At 39.0% G+C, this 19982-nt stretch overlaps 1 protein-coding gene and 1 pseudogene across 18 annotated transcripts in view; both read right to left on the bottom strand.

The window, feature by feature from the left end:
• Positions 1-19982, bottom strand: part of SIPA1L1 (signal induced proliferation associated 1 like 1) — a 335407-nt gene that overhangs the window by 304772 nt on the left and 10653 nt on the right. The window lies entirely within an intron of this gene.
• Positions 9812-10341, bottom strand: LOC308497909 (large ribosomal subunit protein uL22-like; annotated as a pseudogene). The gene has a single exon. The product of its transcript is annotated as a large ribosomal subunit protein uL22-like (transcript).

Below are 19982 nucleotides of genomic sequence, written 5' to 3'. Positions count from 1 at the left end.
AGACCACGTGATTTCTAAGTTGACTTCAAAAGAGCCTAGTCCATGTCAGAAAAGAACTTCAGGTAAATAACCATATATCAAAAATTATAATAATGTTTGCTTTGTAACTGCGAACTCCACATCACACATCCATACACTTTGCCGTGTTCTTCTGAGAACACTAATGAATTTATAAAATCTCAACTCTTTCATAAAGTCTCAACTCTCCCACTCTGATCAAAAGCAGCTTCACAAGAATGGGTCTTGACCAGTTCACCAAGGACAAAAAGAAGGTGTAAAAAAATGGTACTCTGGGGCCAGCCTGGTGGCTCAGGCGATTAGAGCTCCATGCTCCTAACTCCAAAGGCTGCCGGTTCGATTCCCACATGGACCAGTGGGCTCTCAGCCACAAGATTGCCAGTTCAATTCCTCAAGTCCTGCAAGGGATGGTGGGCTGCACCCCCTGCAACTACCAATGGCAACTGGACCTGGAGCTGAGCTGCACCCTCCACAACTAACATTGAAAGGACAACTTGACTCAGAAAAAAGTCCTGGAAGTACACACTGTTCCCCAATAAAGTCCTGTTCCTCTTCCCCGATAAAATCTTTAAAAAAAAAAAATGCTACTCTTATCTTAGCTCTATGAGCAACATACTCTTATTAGACTAATAAGAAAATTCTAATGTAACACAGGAATGAAACTCCTAGGGTTTTAAACATTCATTCTTTACACCACCATCAGTAATTTTAAAAAGTGTGTTTTTAAATTGTAGGTTTCCTTAAAAGTTACTTGTAATCCATTAGTATTCTTACTGTTACATTATTTCAAATAGGTGTTGTAATGAGCGTCTGTTATTCAAAGGGCCCCAAATCTCTAGTCCTTTCTCACCGATTTAACAGTTCCCTATTGTGTAAAGCCCACCTTCTCCAAGTAGAATTAACAAAAGAAAACAAATAAATAAATCAGGGGTGGGATTTATCTCTTCAGTCCTCCTATCACCCTTAATAAATCCCTTTCTGCTCACACTAACTAGAATAAATTTTAGTATCTGTAACTAGAAACCCTGACCAATTCATGTAGCACATATTCCTTTCATTATTTCACATATAAGAAATGAGATTTAAAAAAAAAATAAGTAACCCACAGAACATTCCAATATAAGTCAAGAGTTCTTTGTTTCAAGCCAGGGCTCAAATCCACAATCAACACTTCTAACCTTTCCTTATACGTACTTTCTCTTAAATTTCATCACCTCCGCCATGCAAGGAGAAGAAAATGATTTTTGCCTAACTAATTTTCTATCAATAAAAGAGTCTGATGACAGCAACCTGGCGAGATGTTTGAAAACAGAATACACTAAACATCCCTTTTATACCAGCTCAAGTTTATGGAGAATCCTGCAGTGTTAGGTAGCACAGAACATTCCCAAACTGCAGACAAGATGATCTAATGCTGGGTCTGAATGCCAAAATGATCGGCACTCTGGGCCAAGGCACAGCTTAATTCACAAAGGAGCAATGAACTTTTCACTTATCTTCTCCCTACCCTCTGGGCAAGATAATTGTGTTAAAACCACAGACAAATCAGGTAACTAAAATATGACACTATTACCTAACACCAAAAAGCAGACCGGAAACGCTGAGAGGCGATTATGCATGTTAAAATTCCCTTCTTGGTAGAAAAACATTAAGTGCCATAAAACCAGCTGGCAAAGATGGGAAGGGTACAAGGTTGTTAATAATACTGTTCTTTAAATGGATACAGCGTTTTACAAAGGATGTTTGATACCTTTGAATAATCGAATTACTCTGTACTATCAAACTGCACAAAATACGTATTTCTCAGGTAATACTCATAGGCAAAACTTTTACGTAAAAGCTCACTTACACACTTCTGAAGCCAATTAATGACACCGATACCCCTTCAGAAGGCGTCTCAATGCTCTGCCAAACAGAAAGTGGGTATTCAATTCAAAGGAGAGCAGCAAGCAGGCCTAAGCAGAGATTCCAGACAAGTCTGCAAAAGGTAGGGCCCACCAAGCTCCGGGTCACAGGCTCTCAGAGCACTTCCACATTGGTACTGCAGTACCACCTTCCCCCAGCCTGCTGCCTCAAATCGCTTTAATCCAGTACTTTGTTTTAGTGCACTTAGCTTTAACACTGGCAGTGGGGAGAAAGGCAATCCTCCAAAGTTAAAGCATAACTATATTTGACCCTAAAGACAAGGCAAATCAATTTGCTAAAGAAAATTCGGAGCTTGGCTACTTCAAAATAGAATTTCAGAAACAATAATTTCATAAAGCCCGTCAGCAAAGAAGTTACTAAGATGAGTACTGAGCTTTACTATGAGAGCACGTGTACCATATGTGTCCTGTGGAGGCATCTGGTTCTTGCTCTCTCTCTTTTTTTTTTTTTTTAAGAAATGAAGTATTTCTGGACTAGAAATGACACGGGACCTACTCTGAAGTTTTGTTCGGCTTCTCATGTTTAGACTTCAACTTCAATCAAATCTTACTGCAAGTTTCAGGAAGGGTATGATGCTCGCTTACTAATAGAATTGAAATCAAAGGATACATACATAATACTACAGATCCGGGATTGCCAATGCTGGTCTGAAAAACAATACAGCGTTTGTAGGTCCTTAGAGAAATGAGAAAAATAAAAGAGCGTGTTCGTGAGTGTTTCATAAAGCTAAATTTATCCAATTGAAAGGGTTTCCCTTTATTCTGAGACTATATCCTTCCCCCCCTCCTTTTGGGGGGCATTCAAATGATCTTTCTTTATAAAATGCTGAAGTGGTTTTTAAATCACATGCATAAAATGCAAAAGTTTGGGTGCAACTAACTGCTCCAGATTTTCCCTGCCTTTCCTATCTCCCCTCCTTTGGGTTGTTCAGGCAAAAAGTAAAAATAAAGTAAAACCTAATGCCATTCTTGACTCCTCTCTTCCAAACCCCACTTTTAGACCATGAGCAGATCCTATCAGCCTTACTCTCAGAACATATTACCCATATTCAACCACTTCTCACCACCACAATGAAGATATAGAACATTTCCATTACCCAAAAAGAGATATCAAATGGCCAACAACCATGAAAAAGTGCTCAACTGCATGTCTCCAGGGAAATGCAAATTAAAGCCACAATGGAATAAACACCTCTAAACACCCACCAGAACAGCTCAAGTTAAATGGCAGGCAATACCAAGTGATGCCAATGGATATACAAATTGATAGAACCACTTTCGAAAACTGTTTCTCAGTGTTTACTAAAGTGAACATACACATACCCCATGACCTGGCAGATCCACTCCTAATTATACCCCCTACAGATGCCTTCACCAAATAGGCACACACAGGGATCTTCATGGCAGCACTATTCACCAGCAAAGACGGGAAATAATTGTGGCATCGTCAAGCCATGGAATGCTCTCCAGCAACAAAAATGAATCTACTGCAACTACTTGTAAGAACACAGATAAATCTCCCAAACACACTGAGGAAAAGAAGCCAGAAACAAAAGGATATATTATGCATGGTCCCATTAATATAAGGCTCGCAAACAGGCCCAAAAAAAGCCCTAAACTATAGTGTTAATAGTAGAGGAGTAATGCTTTCAGTGGGAGCATACTAACCAGGCCTTCCCAGGGCTGGCAACATTGTTTCTTAATCTGAGTGCTGATTATACAGGTGTTATTCACTTTGTAAAAATTCATCCCACAGTATACTTTTGCTTTTTACACTTTTCTGTATGTTTGTTATACAATATGAAGTTTGTTCTTATTAAATCGTCTGCTCAATAAGACTCTAGAATATTCCTTTCCTTGGTCTCCAGGCCCAAGTAATCCCTACCTTCACTCTTGTAAATTTTCTGTCTCCCTAGCTTCAGATTACTGTTTTTATTTTCCACATTAGCAAACTTTTTAAACGCAAGTCTGATCATTCGACTCCCTAGATATTTAAAAATCTTTCTAGAGCTAAAAAGTCCCCTTCCTGTAAGCTAAAAGTCCCAACTCCTCAGCATGATATACAAAGCCTTCCATTATGTGACCAATCAGTGACAACATCTTCCCATTGCTAAAGAGCTTTTCCATAATCACTTTAACCTATAGAGCAGAAATGCTCTCATACCCCAGCCCCATCTCCTATCCACTTCCGGTAGTCTCTTCACATCTTAGAAGCAGTGTCACCTCTTCAAAGACTTCCTCTTCTCCCCTCTCCTTCCCAGCATCACAAAGCACTTCATAACCAGCTTTATAGGCACTCTGCATATATTTGGTAATTACTTGTTTATAAGTCTGTTTCCCCCATGATTGAGCCATTCAAAAACTATGTACAAGGAAATGCACTAAGAATAATTGCTACAAGCTGATCTTTCTAAATTGGGAACTTGACATTCACCTTTGTACGCCTGGCGCCAGGAGTAGGGGGGATGTATAGGAATTGGCAGCCCCATAAATATTTTTGGAATGACAGAAACCATCCTGACTCCAGGTAACCAGCACCTTTGTACCTTTTTCTCTGTGTTATCAAATCACCTGTTTAAACCTTGACCAGACTTCTGCCAGAAATTCACATGAAATTTAATCTATTTTCTTTCTTTAGAAAACAAAAACACTGATGTCACCTTGATTTCAGGAGCTTCTCTCACCTTCTCATTTCTTGAAGTTTCCCAACTGGGTTCATTGAAAGTAACTTCAGTTTTCAGTATCCTGGAAATTATTTTATCCTACTCTTCTGTCTGAAAAGTACCTTCTTTGCTTAAAACGACAGCAGGAAAAAGAAATGAATTACTCCAAATTTCCTCTCATTCAAGTTAAACAGTGAGTCTAGCTTCTTTTTATTCCTCATCTTGTTTTATAAATTTAAAACTAATCTGCATATATTTTATTAACATTGAGCATACATAAATGCACTTTTGACACAGCAAGTGCACTCTTAGATATACATACAACCGAAATGTATGCATGTGCACTTCAAAACACGTACAAGGGTATAATAGCCAAAGACTGAAAACTGAAAGTCAAACGCCCATTAAGAGCAGAATTTATAAATAGTTGTATACTCATACAATGGAAAACTATAAAACAATGAAAAAGAAATACGGCTATAAGCGGCACATGAATATATTTTACATGTTAAGTAAACAAAAAAGGCATAAACAAAAACATGCTATGTGATCCCATCTCTACAAATTTCAAAAATATACAAAAACTAATATATGACGTTAGAAGTCAAAACAGTGGGTTACCATTGAGGAGAAGAAGGGTGATTGCAAATATGCATGAGAGGGTTTCTTGGGAGCTGGTAATGTTCTCTTTCTTGACCTCGTATGATGACACACATGTGTATTCATTTTCTGTAATTTATTAAGCTGTATCTTTACGATTTGATGTGTATTATACTTCTATAAAGTTTTTCTTAAATCACTGTGGTAATTTCAGATTTTTTCCTACAAGCCATACGTCATCCTAGCTGTAACCTCTAAACATTTGTAGCTGTTCAACCTAGTCTTTTGTTTCCATGCTTACTGTGTACCCTTTTCTCTTTTCCACACCACTTAAAATCTGGCTGCCTAAGCAAGTGAAAATACAACCTACAGAATAAGAGAAAATGTTTGAAAATCATATATCTGATAAAAGATTTCTATCTAGGGTATATAAACAACACCTCAACTCAATAATAAAAAGACAAATAAGTCAATTTAAAAATGGGCAGAGGATCTGAGAAGACCTTTCTCCAAAGAAGATAACACATATAACCAATAAACACATGAAAAGACGCTGCAAATCAAAATCACAATGAGCTACCACTTCAGACCCATCAGGATAGCTAAAATGAAAAGCCAACAGCAAGTGTTGACAAGGAGGTGGATAAATTGAAACCTTCATATACTGCTAAGTGGGGATGTATTAGGTTGGTGCAAAAGTAACTGCGGTTTTTGTAATTTTTAACCTTTTAAAACCGCAATTACTTTTGTACCAACCTAATAAAAGGGGACTGCTACTTTAGAAAACAGTGTGGCAGTTCATCAAAAGGTGAAACATAGTTACTGTATAAGCTAGCAATTCCATTCATAGAGTATAACTCATAGAGTCAAGAGAAATGAAAACATGTGCACACTTACACATGAATACATGAATAGCAACATTATTCCTCATACCCCAAAAGTCCATCAACTCATAGATAAACAAAATGTTGTATATCCATACAATGGAATATTACTCAGCAATAAAAATTAAATACTGATACACACTACAACGTGTATGAACTTGGGAAACATACTAAGTGAAAAAAGCCAACCACAGAAGACCACATGTAATGATTCCATGTATATTAAACATCCAAAATAGGCAAATCTATAGAAAACAGAAAATACATTAGTGGTTACCTAGGTCAGGGGGTGGGGGAGAGAGGAAGGGGAAGAGAGCACTAAAGGGCATGGGGTTCCTTTTTGAGGTATGAAAATGTTCTCAAATTGGTGATGATTGCACACAGTTGTGAATACACTAAAAACCACTGAATTGTACACTTTAAGTGGGCTAATTATATGGCATGTTAATTATATATCAATAAAGCTGTTATTTTTTTCTTAATCTGGCTTCATCTGCAATGGCTCTGAACAGCTGTGCTGCCTTCTTCAGAAGCAGGCTCCATTGTGATTTGGAATTGCAGTCACAACTTCTGTTTCTTGATGCTTCCATCCATCAAGATGAAACCACATTCCTTTTTATAGCTCTGCTGGCCTTGGAGGTGTACTCTCTCTCCTCTGAGCTTTGTGAAATCTCTTTCTAAAAATCTAGGCCGTAAGACTCTCTTCCAAAATGAAGAAACCCCAAGATGAAATAGACACTTGCATCCAAAGTTCTCAGCATGAACCAGTTACCGTTTCCCCGAAAATAAGACCCAGCCGGACAATCAGCTCTAATGTGTCTTTTGGAGCAAAAATTAACATAAGACCTGGCATTTATATTATATTATATCATATCATATCATATTAAAATAAGACCGGGTCTTATACTAATTTTTTGCTCCAAAAGACACATTAGAGGTGATTGTCTGGCTAGGTCTTATTTTCGGGGAAACACAGTAGTCACAATTCCCACTTTCTACCTTCTAGTTTCTACCTGAAACTAGAATGACCAACAAGCCAGAGACTTATCAGATGTCTCCATTTATAGGGTTGTGACCTCCACAAATACACAGATGGTTGAAATGCATCATTTATAAATTACCTTATCCCTGTGCCAGCTTTGAATTTACACATATTTATTCAGGGATGTATTTCAGATTAGGCTCTGAGAATACAAAGTTTCAAAAGACACAGTCCTAGCCTTCAAAGTCTAAAAGGAAAAGCAAACACAGAAAAATAATTTTAATATTATTTTGACTCCCCCAGCTTCCCTCTACCTTGGCACTTCAAAAGTCAGCTGTAATATTCTGTTACTCATCTGTTAACTTCAGTTGCTTTCGTGAGCACAGATGCTCCTCAAAAGGGACCGTGCCCTGAACACAGGAGAGCTTCAACAAACTGTTTGTCGATTGAATAAGTGAATGAAACAGCGCGGAATGCAAGGAGAACCAAGTATGTCCCACATAAGTACCTCTCCTGTCCTCTTAACCTCTGCTCATTGTCACAAGTCCCAGTCACACCTGGCCATAGTACAATCCTTGCTAAGGCTGGCAGGTAGCAAATGAAGCCAGGAAAATAACCAAGTTGATTCCTCTCTCTGCCCTCTGCCCTCTCCCCAATCTGAGCTCTTAGGTTTCCTACCCATAGCCTTCCCCCATCTGACACCCAGGGAAAATGTTCAGGATGACCATTCAAAAACAGCTACTGATGAGATGGGATTTTCCTGTATACGCAGATAAAATTTGTTTTACAAATCCAAGAATCCACCAGTATAACCCAAATGAGGTGTATCTTTCCATCGGGGTCTTTTAAAAATCCAAGGGAGGGCCGGCCCGGTGGCTCAGGCGGTTAGAGCTCCATGCTACTAACTCTGAAGGCTGATGGTTCGATTCCCACATGGGCCAGTGGGCTCTCAACCACAAGGCTGCCAGTTCGATTCCTTGAGTCCCGCAAGGGATGGTGGGCAGCGCCCCCTGCAACTAAGATTGAACACGGCACCTTGAGCTGAGCTGCCACTGAGCTCCCAGAGGGCTCAGTTGGTTGGAGCGCATCCTCTCAACCACAAGGTTGCCAGTTCAATTCCTCGACTCCCACAAGGGATGGTGGGCTGCGCCCCCTGAAACTAGAAACGGCAACTGGACCTGGAGCTGAGTTGCGCCCTCCACAACTATGACTGAAAGGACAACAACTTGACTTGGAAAAAAGTCCTGGAAGTACACACTGTTCCCCAATAAAGTCTTGTTCCCCTTCCCCAATAAAATCTTTTAAAATAAATAAATAAATAAAAATCCAAGGGAAAGAGACTAGGAAAACTGAAAAGCTGAGAGAGCTTGTTAAGAAGGAAGGATGGATAACTGACACCTACTGGACATCTATTGTATGCCATACAACTACCATCATAAAAGCTCCCATCTTCTGGTACTAAATCCAAAGTATGGGAAGGGCATTATATACATTGTCTCATTTCATCATGACAATAACCTTGTGAGTTAAGCATCATCACTGCCCCTTTTTTGAAAAGACAGAGATTATGGAACTACCTGTGGTCACACAGGTAGGATGGGAACCAGGTCTCTAGTCCCAAAGCTTGCATGCGCCACTGGGACTCACGACGAAACACTGCAACCCAGATAAGCAACTTAGTCTTGGGAATCCATTTTCTAAATCTAAACTAGAAAAATTAGGAAAACACCTTCCGCAAATGTCTGCTATGAAAATGAAATGAAACAATATATCCAAAAGAAGTGCTAGTACCTAACAAAAATAATTTCCTTTGTTGCTTCTCCTATCATGAACGCTCCCAATCTTAAATCATGGACATGCAGTGGACACATTGTAATTTGTAAATCATCTTTCACATCCCATTCTAGAGCATAGGCTCTATTTTACTCACCTAGAATAGATTAAAATGAAATTAATGTTTGAGAAAAGCATTTGGAATGCCAGCTATCATCTTTAAAAAGTTTTAGAAGATATTCGTAACCCGGAAAATATTCACAGAGAAATCTAAGGTCAACACTGCTATTGGTTGCTATTGGTTGCATTCCCCAAAGTGTTGTTCCTGAGAAATCCCAGAAAACTCTAGTTCCCTAAGTCTGCTGCTGCGTTTCACGTCACAGAGCCTCGCCGAGCGAACGCTGCTGTTTCCTGGGGACCACTTTCCTTCTCTCCATCAAATTTCATCTAAAAAGCCGCTTTTACTGGAGATATCTCTTGTGTTTTGCTTGTTTGTAGAAGCCATTTTTAAAACACAGGAAACATGAAAATGTTATGCGTGGTGGTTATCCTTAGGTAGTAGGAGGATGGATGACGTTTTTTCTCTTCAGACCGTCTTGTTTTTACCAAATTTTCCACAAGGCCTTATGTACTGCTTCCATAATAATAAAAAGAAAGTAGACAATATATTTCAGTGGTTTCCTTCGTCCCCTGCTGGGTACTGAATATTTTTCTCTATTCCTGAGTTCCCCACTGAGCCGGAAGCATCCTGAGAATGGGACTGCTTATATCTGTATAACACTCAGTACAGTCCCTCGTCCACAGCAGGTGCCTGACACAAAACAGCCCAGTGGGTCTTTGCTGGGTGAAGGATGAATATTCAGGTCATATTTAGAAACAGACTTTGCCCCCAGTGGTGGGTGGACCAAGGTAAGAATGTGGTATTGCTTTTTTTTTACTTTTATTAGCATTTATTTGATGCTGAATTTACTTCTGGGTCACAAGTTTTTGTTCCTTCAGTTTCTTCTGAGAGATCTCTTTCTTCTGAGAAACCTCCTCTTCCGGTTTGAGAACAATCTGCTCTTTCTCAGTGGGGATCATCCCCTTGTGGCAAGGAGAGCTCATGTTGGGGTTAATCCACCCACAAGCTCTGTTAAGATCTGCGTTGCATCTTGGGAGCTTTGTCGACCTGTCTGTGCTCAATGACCAGAGAGTCCACATCTAAACCCTTAAGTTCAGCATTTTTAAGCACATGCAGTAAAAATTCTGCACTCTTTTTGGGGCCTCCGACCATGTGTCCAACCCCACTATTTGGCCTGGGCAAAATTGTAACGACGGAACAGCACACACTGCTTCTGTAACATGACATCCTTTAGATACTTGGTGGTTTTTCGGGTATGCATACCCTTGATGGCCTGGGCAGTTTCGTGAGTGTTCTTAAAATGAACCCATAGATTTGAACCTCTCGATTGACATGATTTTGTGGGATTCTCTGGGTCAAGCAAATAGCGAACCATTTTCAGAGGTCACCTCAGGCCGCTTATGGGAAGAGGAATAGTGTGGCATGCCTTTAATGGATGAAGATTATTGCAGTCATACAACATTATTAAAAAGGGAGCTTTCCATCAAAGCAGTGAAACATGAGAGTCTACAACCTGCAGACAAAGTGAACTGCTCCAGGTGATTCCCTGCTGCAGCGGCCCACGGAGAACAGGACGGGGAACAGACCTAGTGCATCGCGCTAGAAGCAAGGGCACCGAGAACTGAATTCACTGAATAGCCTTAGGGTACTCTGCTCCATTTCGAAAGCACATCGTGTCCTGGTCGGCCACCAAAGTTTAACAGTACTCTTTCAAGTTAATCTTTGGTCTTAAGATTCAATAATAAGTCTAAATACTAAAGCAAATAGTGGGATTAAGATAAAACCACCCCTGCCATGTTATTACGGCACCAAAAATCCTTATCTAATAAACCAAAGCAGAAAATCTTGAGAATGTATTTAACAGGAAAGAGAAGTCTCAAATATTTGGTTTGGAGACATTACCTGTGCATAAAGTTTAAAGAAGGGTATATTGGATTCAATAAAGCTACAATGCCCACAATTCAATAGAAAGGTTAAGGTAGCAAAGATGTTCTCCTTCTTCACCATGACCAAAGTTAAGTAAGTCCTTTCACTAGTGACTTTAGTTCTATTCCATCTGCTGAATGTGTGTCTCCTAGAATCACACTTGATCGCCAAGATGGATCTTACACCTGTTTTTGTATTTTCAATTAACTTCCGTTCATTAATCTCTCTTTAAAAATCTATATACATATTTCTCATATGCTTCCAGGCTTACGGCACTTCACCACAAAGCAGATGCTGACTGACGACAGCTTGTTCATTTCAGGGCAATAGGCGGAAGTCAGCGACAGTATGACTTCATAGCAGAACCCATGCTGCAAGATGAGAAAAAATGTATTTCACCCAGAATACAAATTTCTCACATTTCCTGCTTTGCCTTCAGTTGGGAAGTAAAGCGCAGGGGTTCTTAGTAGAAGAAAAAAAAATTCCATGGTTATTACAAACTGTGTGAAGATTTGTATTTATTTCATCACAACTATATATACAGAGGGGGCCAAAACAAATGTATACACATTGTAAGAAAGGAAAAAACTGTATTAAAATTGTAATAATATATACCAATAACAAAGATAAATACAAGTCACGTCTGACTTCTGCAATGACAAGACGTGCTCAAAGTGGTTACCATCATCGTCCAGACACTTCTGATTACGGCGAACTACTGCTTGAGCAACGCTGACCAAAGTGTCCACTTGTACACTTTTTTTGGGGGGGGGCACCCCCGGTATTTACATTTCATCTAGCAATTTGTACTTTTTTAGAAACATCTGCAATCCCAGGCCCTCAACTTCTCTAGCAGATGTGAGCCCATCGTGAGGTTGTTTCCCAGATCTCATTAATTCAGTTGGGCAGAGACAACATTCAATGACAACCACTACCCTGACTTCATTGTTAGGCGCAAAATTAAATACATTACCCAAAAATTTTCTCTAGGAGTCTGAGATACTTGCTCTTCTTCACTCATCTACCACTTACTATTTCTTAGTGAAGCTAGCAATTAGAGAAGGCCAGAGAGATTAACAGCAATGGTGTCACTCCTGTGTGATCCCTTGAAAACTGCAAACAGGAGGGAGTGTGGAAGCTAGGCAAGTTACTAACCTTCCTAAGCTCCAGTGTCCTTGTCTAGTAAATGCTGGTAAGATCTATTTCACAGGAAGTTCATGAGGATAAAATGAGATGGTATCAGTAAAGAACCTACCATAGAACTAATTCAGAGGTGAAATTCAGCAAAAGATATTTATGACCATTGTGAACTGTGGAGGTCCCCTCAACAAGGCCAAAGTCCTATAACAGATACAGAGGGGAAAACCACCAGATGGGTCACATGCCAGTTCTGGGAAATCCAGATTATCACTGAGGACACAAAAACCAGTCCCTTAGTCTCCAGTGTGTTTCCACACAGACAAATGATAAACTGCATACCAGGCTTAAAAATCTTACCAGTAAGACCAGGCTTTCATTAGAGAAATGGGTGGAGAGCTTCTAACATCTGTCTGTCATAGTATTTAAAACTAATTACCAGTTAACTAACAGGGTGACAGCCACTGCTACCCTATTATATGTAGACAGGCTTTCTGGCCTTCCAAACAATAAGGTACAGTCTATGCACGCAGCCGAAACATGACTGCCACGACCCTCGTCCCAACAGACGACGACTTTAGACAATTTCTCAACTCAGGAGCTGCTGCAATATATGTTAATATAAGAAGGAATTCTGTAACAGGAATTCAATATCCTGGCTCCCACTCAGAGTCCTAATGTTTATATTGAAGCTTGTTATAAAGATTAGTAATAATGTGACATGAAGTGCCTGGCACACCGGATACTCAATAATTGGGAGCCCCCGTTAATTTTATTACTAGAAAGACACAAAATCAAAAGGCTGAAGCTGCCATGAAGCAACTGCAGATAGAGTGGCTCCTTTTCAACCAAGAAATTAAGTTGTATGAAAACAATTGGATAAGAACACAGTAACTGGCCTTACAAAAGGGAGGAACCAATGCTGATGTGCCCACTCCCCAAGGGCAAAGAAACATACAAAATGAGAAAAGGTCCCTATCCTCCAAGAATCCACATCCACCTGAGGTGAAATCACATGGCATCCCCCCGTTGACTCTAGGTCCTACAAAGGCAAAAGCCACAACTTCACGTGGCCACACAATGCCGGCACTCAATAAAACCTGGTAAACAAATGAGACACTCATAGGATCTCGAAAATTTCCAAGCCTGGCTTCACAGACTGCTTAAGCTGAATTTTCCAAACACTGAGAATCTGTGTACTTAAAATGCTCCCCAGGTGGTTCCGATAGTCCTTGGAGACTGAGAACACTCATCTCATCGAGCCCCGTGGATTGTCTGAATGACCCCATCCAGAATGAACTAGTCTGTGCACACCTGTCATACCCTAACACAGCTGTGCTAGAAAAGTTCTTTCTTGTGCGCATTCAAATATCTGTATTTATACTCATTGTTCTACCTTATGGGGTCTGGGAAGACAAAGGTGATCGCCTTCTACATGACACTTTCAACTCTTCTGACAACGGACAACCCCCCTTCTGAGTCATCTCCAGGTTTAACGTCCTTGATGAACTGTGCATGCGAAGCTCTTTAAGTACACAATACAGTATAACAGCATTTCAGGGAAGGGAGAAAGCAAGGTGAGTGACAGAAACCAGAAAGATATCAATGAAAGAGGTGGGCTTTACAGGATGAGAAAGATACAGACAAAACTAGAGCTCAGGGGCTGGTACGACATCAAAGTGGATAAGGGAGACAAGATAACGGTAAGGAAGCGTGATATTCAGGGAACAGGATAAGAGAGAGAAAGCTTTGGGCGAGGAACTCCATAGATTTCACTTGTTGAATAGAACTAAAATCAAAGATGAACAAAGGAAGTCACAATAGTTGGAAAGAGGAGAGAGCAGGGGCAGCAAAAGAAGGCAGAGACACAGTCCTAGATAGAGGACAAAGAAACCCGATACACAGGAAAGGAGAGACCCAAGAGATAGGTCACAAAAACAAGTAAGAGGGTGTGAGTTTGATGTGGTCAGGTATTGGGAACCACCTTAGTCCCTCCTGGGTGGCACCTGTACCCATCTGATACATTAGAAAGAAGAATCAGACAAGATGGCCTAGAGACTGGGGCAGCAGGTGTCAAAGAGGTCAGAAAGGAGACCACTCGATAGGAAAACCAAGGGTCTGTTCTAACATAGTGCCAATAAAACTAAGAGAAGTTGAAACCAAGAATCAATTCAAAAGAAAACAAATGGTAATGCCTGGTCCCGGACCAGACCAAAGGTAAAAGAAAGAGAAGAATCAGGGATGACTTCTAAGAGGTATCTGAATAATTCAAGGAAGAAGTAGGAAATGCTCAGAAAAGGAGAAGCAGGCAACTATGCAATCATGTGCACTGTGAGTGCATTTGCGGGTTAGTACCAGTGGCTTTCTTGTTCAAGAAAGCTTCAAACTTCACTCCCCACTCTACAAATACAGCTGGTAATGTGGTTTTGCTATTTTCTCTGGGACCAGCACAGGCTGTAGTTTCCATGTTAGCAGATAGGGCATCTCTGGTTTTGAATCTGAAATCTGTTAACATGACCACCAACATTAAAGTGCTTTTAAAAAAATAAAATGTGCTTTGATAGAGCTAGGTGAAAGAAGCCAGCCACAAAAGACCACATATTGCAGGATTTATATAGATGAAACACCCAGAATAGGCAAATTTATGAAAATAGAAAGTAGTTTCATGGTGGCCTGGGGCGAGGGCTGGGGACATAGGGTGGGGATGGGAAGTAATGGGAGTGACTACAAACAGGGCTGGAGTTTCTCTTTGGGGTGAAGATGTTCTAAAACTGTTTGTGGAGATAGTTACACAATTCTATAAATGTACTCAAAACTATTGACCTGTACATTCCAAATGGGAGAATTGTACAGTAAGTGAATTACAGGTCAGTAAAGGTGTTATTTAAAAAAAAAAATTAGGAACTGTGACTTCAGAAAATTTGGGAGTATCTCCCCAGTAAAAGGGACTATTAGACTCAACTTCAAATCAGGCAACTTGGAAAATATTAAAAGACATTTTAGAAAGTCTAAAAAGTAAGTTGTCTTCCTTCTAGGGGAAAACAAACATGCATGGAAAAGAGAGGTTTAAACATACAGACTCCTTTAAAATTATCTCCTACAACTGATCTAAATTTTCTAATACGTACTTCAGTAGGAAAGACAATGGCTTAGGGCCTTTTTCCAACAATTATGTCAAGTGATATTATACTAGATACCTGTAGTTCAGTTTTTTAGAAGCTGAAATAAAATAATGTACAGTAAGCCAATACAATGAAAAGCAAAAGATTATATAACTTAACAATTACTGAGCAGATAGGTAAATCCATTTATAAATTTGAGGACCTGACAAAAATCCTCACATTAGAGAGATGTCCTCTTGTTTGAAAGACACCAGAGAATGACCCAAATTACTTCTGCCTCCACCACATCTACTGAAAAACACGGTTCCTGTTTACCTGGTGCCTGCCCCCATTAAGTAATTACTGCTCTCTTTCCACTGAACACCTACAACACTGACTTAGACAGAGTTCCCAACGACTGTCAGTTTATTCATCATGTGTCAGGCACTCAAACGCATATAACTTCTCTTTCTAAATCACATAATCTGCTATGGGCACACACAGCCAGTGTCTGGTTGAATCTTGCAGACTGATGATGAAACTACCAGGGCAGTGAAGAAAGAGCAGTAGTGTTTCTGTTCAAACTGCTTCATGGGTTAGAAAAATCAAGACTCACCACCACAACTCCTGACTGAAGATTCCTAAAGCAATATCTCACTCTTGGGAAGGAATCAATGATCAGCAAATACTGCATTTCAAAGATACAGCTATTTACTCTGACCTCTAAGGAAAGACATTTAATAAATTCAAAATATCACTGATTGAAATATAAAACTGACGCTTTCAACGTTTTTACTTGGATCTTAAATAAATTATAATTTGGTGGGTTCAAACATATATACTTAACATATTTCACCTGCCTATAACAAAATTTTAAGCAATCAAGAAACCTAGAAGTATATAAATAGGTATTCTGACTCAAGAAACATGGAGAGTGGTCTCCCCAATAAATTTGACACATGAGACCCTATTTGTTAACTAGCTTAAGTTATGGAAAGCTAAAATAATAAAGCCTTTGAGAAAGTAAAGAACCATTTTTTTCCTACTATAATATCCTCCCACCTAAATAAAATTACTCTGGCCTGAAACTATGCTTATTAAGAGGCAAGTCTGGTGCCACCTAGGTAGTGCCCCAATATCTCTACACAAAAGGAAGCCTCTGACATCCTGGAAGGAACCAAAAGACCAGGTTCTCCCAGAAGCTGCCCAGGAATTGCAGAATGGATCAAGAAAGCTTTTCCGTCTATTCAGAGAGAAAGCCAGCCTTTGGAGGGCAAACGCCAACTTTCCACAATATATTCTGGCCTATGAGTTAAGTAGCTCAAAAGAAACCCCAAGTACAGAAGACGGTAAGCAGTCTATTTTTCACAAACAATACACCACTACAGGACATAACTTCAGATACTTTAATGTTTTTTTTCTCATTAAATCTCGAAAATTCTGAGAAGGGCAAATGCTGTCCCCATTTCAAAGATTAAAAAAAACAACTGAAGCTCATGAAGATTAATAGACCCACCCAGCTGCCACCTTCACTTCTCCACTTGCACATGCACTGGTATCTCGTGCCCAACATGTACAAATCGACTCTTAACTCCCCGCCCAAACCTGCTCCTCCAGTCTTCCCCATTTCAATAAATAGCAACTCCATTATTCCAGTTGCGCAGGCTAAAAACCTTGTTGTTATCCTCAACTCCACTCTCATTCACTCCAGAGCATCTCAACGCCCTTCAGTGAATCATGGTGGCCCCACTTGGTGGGGTTATGTCCAGAATCCAGCCACCTGTCATCACCTCCACTGCTGCTATCATCATATCTCACCTAGACTATTGCTAGGGCCCCCGAAGAGCTCCCTGTTTCCACCTTTGCTTCCCCGCCCCCTTAATTCCATTCTCTACACAACAGAGTTTTGTCCTCTAAAAATATATCAGATCAAAACGCTTTGTACCCTCTGGTGGCTTCCTATCTCATTCAGAGTTGTTCACTGCTGCATATACAGGATTAGAACAGTATCTGCCATCTACAAGGTGCTCAGTGAATACTGCTCAACAGTAAAGGAAAGAAAAATGGCGAAAGTCAGAGTCAGGACTATAACAAATCTTCCAACTTTTTTTGGTGATAATGAGACCAGATCTCCAACAGCCAACAATCCACATGGGAGACAATTTTTTAATTTTACTTTGCATAACTGAATCTTACCACATAGAAGCAATACCATGTTGAATTTCTAACACCAAATTAAAATGCAAATATCACTTTATAAAGCCACACATTTTAAAAATCTCACACTGGGTTATCTGAATATCACATTTTTGGCAGCATGGGCAATTGCCAGCTTAATTGTCACAGTGCTGTTACTCAGTCCTTCAGTGTGACTTCTGCGTTCTGTGACAGGATGTCACCACATCTCAAGACTGCAGGACACATAAATGACACAAGTTCTAAAAGATTCGGAACAAAGCACCTAGAAGAAGAGGTGATGAGCATTTCTAAATCTCCCATCGTGACACTATACCAATCATCTGAAACAGGAATTAAGTTGCTAGGGTATACAAGTAACAGCAGAACAGTTAGATTCAGAATTGTCTACCAACAAAAGTACATGAAGAGAGTCTCAAAGTTGAGTTAAAATGTTGATTGTTTTCAGAACAGAGAAAAACTAATGCTAAAATTATCCACCATTATAGAATTTTCCCACTAAAACATTTTAGTTAACAAACAAAAACTAAATTTATCTTTCTTTAATTTTTTCGAAAACATTTCTACTAACTGTAAAAAGTCCTAAATCACACTAACAAATTCACAGAATTTTAGCAGCTGGCCTTCAAGGAAACTTAATTCAATCTTCTCCTCCTTACAAATGAAAAGATTGCCTGGTATATAATAAGTAAACATTGAAAACTTGCTAAATGAATGAACAAATGAATGAACGAATGAAATAAGGTCCAAAAAGGGTATATGGTTCTTTTAAGATCTGACAATTAATGGAAAAATCCAGAAATAGCCAAAACTAGGTTTATAGATTCTCTTGGAGCAGTCATAGAAGTAAAAGAAACCAAGATTTGAAAATATTATTTGGTTCCTCAGGAAAACCTTAACCAAAACTCATTAAAACCAGTTTCCTTTAGTTCTGTTGCTTAGAAAAGTACTTAATACAATAAATTTAGCCAAGACATATCTTTTTGGAAACCAAACAGCAGAACTGTCTAATGTTTCTTTCTCTATATATACAAAAAATACTTAATAGGAGTATTTTCATAATAAACTACAATTGTTTTGCATCACAAGTAACACAAGTAGCCTTTGACTAAAAGAAAAATCCAGCCAGATGAGAGGACTAGAACAGTAAAAAGGACCATATCAATCATTAGTAGGGTTTCTGGAAAGGAATTTCGTCCCGCCCATTCTTAGGAATTTTTTTTCGCTTTCCCATTCCCAAATCCCGAGAAAAGTTGGTAGGGAAATAGGGAAAATCGGCTCCTTGAACCCAGTAATACCCACAATGGGAAATAAACGCACTACTCACAATGTATCTCTTAGACATCCCCCCCATCTAAAGTTACATTGTATTACAATGTTACAGGCCACTAGACAAGGAGGGGCAACACCAGAATCAGATATCACATGATCAGCTAATTTTAGCTCTGAAAATTGAGCACATTTGATCATGGAGAACAGAAAACAGTTTATATTTACATAGAGAAATACTTATTTTCACAACCCAGGATTTGACTACAAAGTCATCTTCAGGTGAACAAAGAAAATCTAAGGTAGTTTACCTTAATATGACATTGTAGTCAAATCCTGGGTTGTGAAAATAAATATTTCTCTGTGTAAATACAAACTATTTTCTGTTCCCCATGATGAATCGTTTCCACAAAGTGACGGCCGATACTACCAACTACATTCGATCAGTTTGTTTGCGGCTGACAATTGTGATATATGTGAGTGTTTTGGGCTCTCTCAGCTACTGTGGGTAAGCCAGTCAATTTAAAAACAACTTTCAGTGCTAATATTTTATTCCAATATTACAATAATTTCCAATCTCATATCATAATGTTTTGTGGCACTTTTTAGCTATAAATATTCGCTGCACAATATAGGTCTTTGTTAATTTTTTCTTAATGCTTTTAAAGGAAATAAAATTTGAATTGGTTAAACGTAGAAATAGAGATCCTGTGTCTCTCACAAAGGACTTGAGCAACGTTAGTTGTCTATGTGAGATGGAAGAGGATGAATTTTTTGCCTTGTCAGGTAAGAATGAAATTGCATGATTGGTGAAGTCATTAATGGAAAGACTTTTTAAAGGAACATTTACAGCAGAAGTTCCAAGAGAAGAAATAAAGGATGTCCTTACAGAGAGTTCTGACATTAAATCAGAATCTTATCTGAAGTGTGAATTGACTAAAACAATATCAATTTTGACATCACAGCCCAGCCCTATGAATGCAGACAAAATATTTGCTTCTCTAAGGAAGGAAATGAGCTTATATGAAGCAACGCATTCTCTCATTTCCAGCTTGAAGATGCTTTTAGATGCAGTCATTCAACCAACGTCTACAGAAAATAAAAGAAATTTTTCCACATCAAGTATTATTTGTTACAAAGCAAAGATCACGACTGTCTGATCGGGCAATTAATGCTCTATGTTTCTTAAAGTTTCATTTTAAAAATGACAAATAAAAACTATTTGAAGTATTTTTTAAATTTTCAAACGAATCTTGGTTTTGTTTTCTATCAATGTTTAATTTAATAAATAAAATATTTAAATGAGATTGGGAATGTTAATACATTGTGTGATATACGCAAAAACTCACTGTTTACTATAAGTTTGTATTAATTATTGTTTATATTT

This window comes from Rhinolophus hipposideros (genome assembly GCF_964194185.1).
Source record: "Rhinolophus hipposideros genome assembly, chromosome: 5".
Classification (NCBI taxonomy): domain Eukaryota; kingdom Metazoa; phylum Chordata; class Mammalia; order Chiroptera; family Rhinolophidae; genus Rhinolophus; species Rhinolophus hipposideros.
This window is presented reverse-complemented; position numbering and strand designations above follow the sequence as displayed.